The sequence below is a fragment of the Phaenicophaeus curvirostris genome, chromosome 1 (genome assembly GCF_032191515.1).
Source record: "Phaenicophaeus curvirostris isolate KB17595 chromosome 1, BPBGC_Pcur_1.0, whole genome shotgun sequence".
NCBI lineage: Eukaryota > Metazoa > Chordata > Aves > Cuculiformes > Cuculidae > Phaenicophaeus > Phaenicophaeus curvirostris.
Window position 1 is genome coordinate 186026495 of NC_091392.1, and position 9904 is coordinate 186036398.

The window sequence follows — 9904 nt, forward strand, 5'->3', positions numbered from 1 at the left end:
GAAGGAGGAAGTGAAAGGCTTTCTTATCTTGCATCATGAAACACTTCCTATGGCTTCACAGGAGAGTAGCAGTACCCTGTGCTTGGGTGCCTGACAGAGCAACACAGCCACAGGCTCCCTCCCTTCTTCATCACATACAGATGAAGCCCAGAGAAATGACAGATTATGTGTCTCTTATCTGAGAGGATATATAGTGTGGAAATGTATCTATTGTCCTTCCTGCACAGGAGCAAAATAGCAACCTTGGTATCTGAAATATGCCTGACCGTTTCGCTGGCTGTGGAAGAGCAGGAAGGCTGGGAGAGAACAGACGGGCTATCGTGTCATTTCCTGCAAGCACACGGCCACACTAAAAGTAGTGGGGAGGAGAAATAATGTCCAGGAGTCTCAAGAACACTGCTCCTCTCAGACCCTGATCACACCTCCATCGGTTTCAGCAGTAAGGCGATCCCAGGTCTGCAGGTCACAAGGAAAAGATCCTGATCCGTCTGGTGTGTTTGAACAGGCAGTACACAAATGCTGCGAGCATCACAAGTGGGCACGAGAATACATCTTTGATTACCAGGGATGGATCTTGCATCCTTCCTCCTGCAAATAAATCCCTGGAAGGCAGAGACAGCTGCCAGTATTCAACCTTTTACAGGCTCACACTTCACAATTGAACTAAAATTTTAGTTGCCCAAGCGAGATACAGCTGAACACAATTGCTGCAGCATGTTAACACCTCAGCCCTGACCCCATGACAGAAGTGGCAGGGAAGCCCAGGCTGCAGTGTTGGAGGGCTGCAAGAAGTCCCTCGGCTTCTGTCAGATCACTGGAGAGCATCCTCATCCAAAGTACGCAACACTTGCCAAACACAACCACACTGACTCCTTTTGTCAATATTCTAATGGGGAAAAGCCTTATGAAAAATTCTTACCTTTAGTAGGGATTTAACACTAAAAAAAGCAATATTTTCACTGGACTGAGCTCTGGACAAATTATGCCCCGTCTGTTTGTCTGTCTGTCTGTCCTCCAACTCATGCTATTCAGAATGTCTGAGTGTTGCCTAGCATCCAAACCACTACCAGATAAATGGTTACCTATCTCGGGATGACACGTAGCCCAGTAGCACTTCCCAGCAGATGCCAAGCTGTGAAATTAATCTTGTTCAATGGGGACACATTTACCTACAACAGTTTTTATTCAGTCTCCATATTATGCAAATTGTTATCATCTCTATTACTAGATATGGAAAACTCCCAGGTACTTTGGGTACAAGCAAATATACAGAAACACATTGCCTGAGGGGTAGGTTATTTACTGTGAATTGTGACCTTCTGGTAACTTAATAGAAGGCAGCTGTCTTTCTATAGTCTACACAGACACAAGTGCGTGAGCAGCAAGGCTATAATAGTATCTAGGTTGAGTTTCAGCCTTTTATTAGGCCAAATGCTTTTATTAGGACTGAGGTTCTCTTTTTCCGCACAAAATGGCCTTTTCTTATAGCATCAAAGTTTATGTTTCTTGGTCTGCTGAGCACAGGATCATAGCTGTTATTTTAAGATGATATTTAATGCTAAGCTTCTACTAATCTGAAGAAGAAAACCCATCACGTAAAAGCGGGTACGGAATTAAGTCAGAAGAGGAGTATTGTCCAAGCGGAGCCCAGTGCCATGCTCTGAAGAAAGGACCTGTGCATGGACATGGACATGGACAGACATGAGGGAGCTACTGATGGGGGAGGGTGAAGGAGACATCACAGGTCCTCAGGGTGTCCACAGCAGGATGAATCCCAGCCATCCTCGCACAGCAAGCAATAATACTTCTTTTTCTTCTGGCTGTTTTACACCAGTGTCAACTTACCAGATAGCCTGAGGCTTGCTTTTACAAGGAGCAGTAAAAGCAGAAGAGCCCACTCTGAGAGTTGCTCCAATTTGCCACACAAAATGCAGATGCTTCCCTGCTTTCCTAGACTTCCCAAAGGTGGCTTCAGTTTGGCAGGACTCCCACACCAAAGCGGATAGGAATCAAGCTGCTAAGGTCTGAAATTGCCATAGTCATAGAATCATAGAATCATTTGGGTTGAAAGGGACCTTAAAGATCATCCATGTCCCATCCAATCCCCCTGCCACAGGCAGGGACACCTTCCACTAGATCAGGTTATTCAAAGCCTCATCCATCCTGGCCTTGAACACCTCCAGGGATGGGGCAGCCACAGCTTCCCTGGGCAACCTGTGCCAGTGCCTCACCACTCTCACAGTAAAAAAAATTCTTCCTAATATCTATTCTAATCTCTCCTCTTTCAGCTTAAAACTATTATTCCTTGTCCCATAACTGCACTCCCTGATAAAAAGCCCCTGCCCATCTTTCCTCTAGGCCCCCTTTAGGTACTGGAAGCTGCTATAAGGTCTCCCTAGAGCCTTCTCTTCTCTAGGCTAAACAAGCCCAACTCTATCAGCCTGTCAAAATGCCAACAACCCACTCCTTCCCACCCCCACCTAAAACTCCCACGGACAGGTTAGGTTGTGAGGCTTGAGCTGCTGATGCCTTCCCTTTCTCCTACTCCCATTCTTTGTTTTCCACCTCTTTGCTTCTCTGCCACTCAGCACCTCTCACTTCATCCTTATCCCCACTTTTCTCCTTTGCTCTGCCCCTCTAGACTCCCTCCTGTCCCCTGGCGCTGCTCAGTGCTGCAGGACCCACCAGCAGCGCTTTGCTGGAAACCCAGCCCATGACTTCCTCTTGCCCAGGCTCTCTCCAAATTCATCCTTCACTTATGCATGGAGGAAAACAGGGCTTCACCCTCCTTCCTGAAAGAAAAAACAAAACACCAAAACTATTACATCAACTCCAGGGCTTGCTAAGCTAATTTCTTGGTTTGCAGGGCAAAAAAAGAATCTTTGCCAGTGAGAATCTGTTTGGTATCTCTGCCTTAAAAAAAGAACACGGGGTTTCGTTTGTTTTTTTTAAAGCAACATTACCCTGAGGTGTCTCCTTAAGGAAAAGCAGAGGAAATCTGGAGGATAAGAGAGACACTGAAGAAGACGACCTGTCCATTTACCAAGGCAGAGAAACATGGTTGTGATTATGGTTGGACAGAGCAGAAACTGCTTGAGGAGGGAATATTATCTTTTCAGACCCCTTGGCTCTGGAATAGCTATTCTTTCCAACCAACAAGGTTCTCAGAGTTGTCTTGCAATTTGGGGAATGGCTTTGGCAAGGGCAGACTAAGATGGAGCTGAAATATCTTTGCAAACAGGTTCTACCATACATAGACATTAAACTGTTCCCTCTCCCTGAGACCTAAAAATATGGGCAGCTCTTGCCTCCCTGCTTGTGGCATACAAACAGGATCACTGTCTGGGTCAGGCAAATTTGGCAGCATCTGAAAACACTGTCCACCTGGGAGAAATATTGGTGCAAAACACCTCCATCATATCTCAGCTGGTCATTGGAAATAGGGGATATTCTCAAGCAGGAAAAAAAAATATATAAAAAATATGCAAAGGTGCCTGCATCTGCCGTAACCCCCAGTTGCAGTTGTGCTCTCCAGGCACAGATAATTCCACGCTTCAGCAGCTGATGTCAGACCCCAGCCCTTCTGCTTGCTGCATTGCTACTGGAAATCCGCATCTTCCTGTCTGAGGAAGATAACCTTGACAGAGTGAGCCATGAAGCTCACGGAAATGTGCAAAGCCAGCGAGCTTTACCAGTTGCACTTTGAGGCTTTCTGCAAATTAATCTCCTTCTCTGGAAATCTTGAGCAGCCAGTCATAATAACCCTTTCATAGAACTGCTCACATACTGAAGAGAAAAGGACTAGGAACGCAGATTTATAAATATCTCTCAGGATGTTTGTCTCTTCTCTCATCTCATGCACTCTGCTCAGTGCTTGGCTGTAAGGACTCTAGTAAAAGTGTGTGTCCTGTGAAGTTCCTATACATAAATGTCAGGTGACATATATCCGTCCTACTTTATCATAAATGCAATGGGGCACAAGCCCCTTGAACTGATGGGTTAATATTAGCACAGTGCTTTGAAAACTTAAAGCACCACAGAACCACCAAATATGTAGCATATACACATACGTGCGTGTGACCACCTGCTGTCACATCAGTCTGTTCAGCATCACGTCTTTTCCAGGGCCTGAAAAAACCCCTAAGGAGAACATAAACAGAGCTGGAAACATGGAGTGCAACACAGAGAAAAGGGCAACATTGCAGTGCTTTTAGATACTGTATGCATTTTTCTTAGTCAGCAGAATGAAACCATGGAAGCAGTCAGACCATCAACTTGAAAACCCCTCCTTCCCATACCCCAGATTTCACAGAATCACTAGTTTGGAAAAGACCCACTGGATCATCAAGTCCAACCATTCCCATCAATCACTAAACCATGTTCCTCAGCACCTCATCCACCCATCCTTTAAACACCTCCAGGGAAGGTGACTCAACCACCTCCCTGGGCAGCCTGTTCTGGTGCCTGACGACCCTTTCTGTGAAAAATTTCTTTCTGATGTCAAGCCTGAACCTCCCCTGGCAGATCTTGAGGCCATTCCCTCTTGTCCTGTCCCCTGACACTTGGGAGAAGAGGCCAGCACCCTCCAATCTACAACCTCCTTTCAGGTAGTTGTAGACAGCAGTAAATTCTCCCCTCAGCCTCCTCTTCTCCAGGCTAAACCCCAGCTCTCTCAGCTGCTCCTGGAAAGACTTGTTCTCCAGCCCCTTCACCAGCTTCGTTGCTCTTCTCTGGACTCGCTCCAGAGCGTCAAAATCATTCTTGTGGCGAAGGGCCCAGAATTGAACCTTCATCCTTTTCATCACTGTCTTCATACTCTGTTGGACCAAATTCAGCTCAAAACACAGCACCTGAAGCGAGAGCCTGTAGTGCCTCCGGGCACCCCAGTGCAGCCTCCTCATCACCCTCTGTGTCTCACCCACTGCTTTCCTGAGTAAAATTTGCCTTTAATTGTGAGCACTGCACCACTGACGTCCTCATGGCTGTACTTTACCCTCGGGTCCAGTTCTGTAGTGCTCCTGCCTTGCCAGCAAGCCCTGTGTAACGGAGTTTGTGTGCTGGTGCTTGCCTTCCCCATAGGAGTTGTTTGGGTTTATCTTCGTTACATTTCAGCAGGTTGAGCTTGAAGCATTGCTGTAATGTAGTGAAATCAGTTTGAATCTAAGCCTCTCCACTAAAATGCTGGAAAAACGCCTCTGATCTGGGCACATCTGCAGATTTGATATTTTCTCTGCTATGGGGACACCGGAGAACTGAGCAGGGTCCAGGACAGCCCCTTCTGAGGCCTTTTTGGCAAAGCCCCCTAACTTCCTAAGAAGCTGGTTATTCATAGTCTGAGCGTGCCCAATGAGTGGCAGAGCCACCTTGCAGGGATTTCCTCTCTGTCATCATTCCTGCGGTTACTTCCAAGAAGACGCTTCTCAGCAGCCCTTGCAATGCTGTGTGGCATCACCAGGGCAGCCCCCGACAGTCCTGGCAACCAGCCACACTGTCATGGGAAGAAATTCAAAGAATTGCAGAAAGGTCAAAGTCTGAAAGAACCTCTGGAGGTCATCTCGTCTGACCTGCTTGCCCAAGCAGGGACACCCAGGACTGTGTCCGATGAGCTTTTGAATATCTCTAAGGATGAAGACTCCACAATCTCCCTGGGCAACCTGTGCCAGGCCTCAGTCGTGCTCATGGTGAAAATGTGTTTCCTGATGTACAGAGGTTTTAATCACCAGCTTTGGTGTCTGTTTGCTTTTTCACTCTGAAGAATATTCCTTCCTTTTTTCCCCCCCTCCCCTGTTGTTCTGTGGTGTTTCCCATAGGAGCAAGGGAGAGCAGACAAGCAGGAAAAAAATGAGTTTAAAGTTCTGTTTGTTGGTGCCACGATTGTGGGTGGGAGCCTGAGAGCTCCTTTCAGAGACAGACCAGCTGGCAAGCAAAAGCTCTGGGAGTCTGAGGATGAGGAAGACCAAAACTGAGGTTATTCTCCCTCTGTACTTGGCACCTCGAATCCTGTGTTCAGTTCTGGGCCCCTCACCACAAGAAGGATGTTGAGGCTCTGGAGTGAGTCCAGAGAAGAGCAACAAAGCTGGAGAAGGGGCTGGAGAACAGGCTGTAGGAGGAGCGGCTGAGAGAGCTGGGGTTGTTTAGCCTGGAGGAGGCTGAGGGGAGACCTCATTGCTCTCTACAACTACCTGAAAGGAGATTGTGGAGAGGAGGGTGCTGGCCTCTTCTCCCAAGTGACAGGGGACAGGACAAGAGGGAATGGCCTCAAGCTCCACCAGGGGAGGTTCAGGCTTGACATAAGGAAAAAATGTTTCACAGAAAGGGTCATTGGGCGCTGGCAGAGGCTGCCCAGGGAGGTGTTTGAGTCACCATCCCTGGAGGTGTTTAAAGGATGGGTGGATGAGGTGCTGAGGGACATGGTTTAGTGTTTGATAGGAATGGTTGGACTCGATCCAGTGGGTCTTTTCCAACCTAGTGACTCTGTGATTCTGTGAAACAAGCACTGGCCTATTGCTTAATAGACGGCCAGAGTATCCAACATCTTGTCTTCCAATAATTTCAATACTAAAATGACTAGTTGCGACCAGAGACTTGAGGAACAGAAGACAGAATTCATCCGACAATGTTTGAATACTTTTGATAATTATTCACAGGAGCAAATGACAGAAATGAGTCAGGGCAGAAGAAACATCTGAAAGGGGAGCGGAGGGGAAGATGGCCCAGGTGGCCAAGAAGGCCAATGGCTTCTTGGCTTGTATCAGAGATGGTGTGGCCAGCAGGTCCAGGGAGGTTATTCTCCCCCTGTGCTCGGCACTGGTGAGACCTCGAATACCGTGTTCAAGAAAGGCACCGAGGAGCTGCGGCGTGTCCGGAGCAGAGCAGCGCGGCTGACAGCGGGAACCAGCAGCTGCTCAGCAAAACTGTGATGCAGCGCGTCTCTGTGGCGCAATCGGTTAGCGCGTTCGGCTGTTAACCGAAAGGTTGGTGGTTCGAGCCCACCCAGGGACGGGCCAAAGATTTTTTTCCCTCCGTCACTGGATGCGGAGGGTGCCGCTGGGAGCCGCTTGCGGCCCCAAAACCCCGCCCTCTCATACGAGAAGCAGTTCCTGGTACAGAAAGTAGGGTATCTGTTATTTAAGCTGAAGTAGAATCAGGTTTCGTCTAAGTAATTGTATTGTTTTTTTAAGTTATCCCCTTGTGGGGATAACGCAGTATCTGTGCTGAACGGGTGTCTCTTCTTCTGTCACCACCTCTGTTTGCAGTATTTTCTATCTTAAACCCAAGGTCAAGCAGAGAGCTGGAGCCAGCTCCCAATCAGCAAGAGTTTTGACTGCTGTGAAGTTCATAATAACGTTAAAGTTAGTCCTTGGAGAGTAACAGAATACGCATAAGATTTCAGGGAGAATTTATCCATATTCATGTAAGTGGGGAATATATTCTGTAAGCAGCCTTTGTCTCGTTGCAGACGACTGATGGAGATCGCTCCCTCGTGCTGCCCGGGCCCGATGAAGGATTCTCACTTACTAAAACTGCAAGAAAGAACGTTAGCGTGTTTCTGGTCGCTCTACTCTATTGAGCAGCCAAGAGGCGCGGCAGAAGAATTTGCCACCAGGGAAGTTTCCGTAGTGTAGTGGTTATCACGTTCGCCTAACACGCGAAAGGTCCCCGGTTCGAAACCGGGCGGAAACACCTTGCGATCTTTTTCTCTCCCCCTTCGATCTTTTTCGCGGATGGCATTCCGTTTTCCTGGTTCTTCCCTGAAAACCCGGCTGCGCTTCTGCGAGAGAGACAGGGACTCCCTCCTGGCTTTTTGCCCCCGAGCCGGGCTGACTGTTCAATTCTGAAGATTTGCTTGTTCCCCTGCCCAAGCTTCCCTTCAGCAGACATTTTGGCCCTCGTCTCCTTTTCAGGATGACCTGAAGGAGGAGAAATGAGCTTGAAAGCCATCAGAGAACTTTGGCTGAGAGCTCCAAAAGCATGATCCCACCAAGCATTTTCACTGCTTGCCCCTGAATGGCAAAAGGTTGTTGGCAAGTTATCCCAAGAACTGCTAAAGTTTGGGCTGGATGTATAATCATAGAATCATTAGGTTGGAAAAGACCTCTGAGATCATCAAGCCAAACCATACCTGTCCACTACTAAATCATACAACAGTTAGGGTTGGAAGGTGATCTAGTTCCAACCCTCTGCCATGGGCAGAGACATCACACTAGATCAGGTTAACTAAGGTCACATCCAACCTGGCCTTGAACATTGAACACCTCCAGGGATGGGGCAGCCACAACTTCCCTTAACAACCTGTTCCAGTGTCTCACCGCCCTCATGGTGAAGAAACTCCTCCTAATGTCTATTCTAAATCTGCCCCTCTCCAGTTTATACCTGTAATGTATATGTCCCCAGGCACCTCGTCCACCTGCCTTTAAAACCCCTCCAAGGATGGTGACACAACCATCCCCTGGGCAGCCTGGTCCAGTGCCCCATAACCCTTTTGGTGAAGAAAATAATGCCAGTTAACGAATAGTAACATTTATGGTGCTGCGGCACAGTGTGTTTTAAAATTTCATCTTCCTACAGCAAGGCATGACTTGAAGATGGAGGGAAGAAAAAAAAAATAGGAGATGGATACTCACTGAAATAATTTAAAATGCTATCTCAGAAAATTCAAATGCACAACTACTTTCTTACAGCTTTCCCCATTACTTAAACCTCTTGTTCAGCTGCACCAATGCTCAGAGCAAGCCAGTGAAAACAGACACAAAAAATAAAACAACATACATAGAAGGTAGAGTTGCACAGAAGAACCATAAAACACTGTTTAAAGGCTCAAATATGTATTCCATGCATAAAAATTTTGGACCACCCTCTCCCTGAGTCAAAACACCTGAACGTATAGTCCACTAACAAAGGTACATGAAATAATTTGGGGCTCTTCTACTCTTCAGCTCTCCGTCTCTGGCACTTACATTGAAAGATGCTGCCACAGGACCAGCCATCAGGGCCAGAGTTCCTTTTTCTATAAAGGAAAGGGGAGATGCTTCCTCACCAGGTGCTTCTGCGGCAGTTTTCCCAAAGTATCATCAACCATTACTGCTCATGGGTTATTTTAACACGTTGCCTACTTACCCCATTTCTGAATTGGACAGGACTGCTGCTAGCCTAAAACCTTGCCTTGGGCATTATAGAAGCTCCTTCAGACAGCTGTTTACATAAGAGAGTAATACAGACCCATGTCCAGGGAGAAACATCTCCCGAGACTTTCTTCAGCTTCTCTTCAGGAAATGTAAGTTGGAAGCAACCAGCCCCCAACAGGTTGTTTTTCCAGTCCCTAAATGAAAAAGGCCAGGCCTAGTGTTTTACACTTCTTCTCCATCATTCACTCTTTTCTGTGAGCCACGTGGCTATGCTGTGCAGTTTCAGCATCTGTCTTGTAAATAATTATGCTGTGTTTGTGCATAGTGGTGCAAAACTAAGCACACTGCAAACTTCATCAGCCTTATAATCCTGTTAACATTATTCCCTCTCTTGCTCTGCCTGCATGCTGTCTTAGATCTATACTTAGACTGTAAGGTCTTCCACTCCAAGACTGAATCCCGGTGGACTTCACAGCACCGAACACACTTAGAGCTGCGTAACCTGCTTGGAAGGTAACATGCTTTGCTCTGAGAATGAAGGGGCTGACACAGAGAACAACAGCTGTTTAGCTTTGCAAAAGGAACACAGACAAGATACAGTCACTCATCGATACAGTGTCAGGATGGGAACGATTATTTACAGCAAAAAACAGTGCTGAAAGAATAAACAGCAATAGCCAGCCATGAAAAACATCAAGATCAAAATCAGATTTGTAATCAGCATCACAATGAATTTTGAGAACAATGCTCTACGGGTTCTGCAGCTAAAAATCCATCCA

At 47.0% G+C, this 9904-nt stretch overlaps 2 non-coding genes across 2 annotated transcripts; both read left to right on the forward strand.

The window, feature by feature from the left end:
* The first annotated feature begins 6928 nt into the window (after positions 1-6928).
* Positions 6929-7002, forward strand: TRNAN-GUU (transfer RNA asparagine (anticodon GUU)). Its single transcript has one exon. It is a non-coding gene; the product is annotated as a tRNA-Asn (tRNA).
* Positions 7003-7610: 608 nt separating this feature from the next.
* On the forward strand, positions 7611-7683 carry TRNAV-AAC (transfer RNA valine (anticodon AAC)). The gene has a single exon. It is a non-coding gene; the product is annotated as a tRNA-Val (tRNA).
* The last annotated feature ends 2221 nt before the right edge of the window (positions 7684-9904 follow it).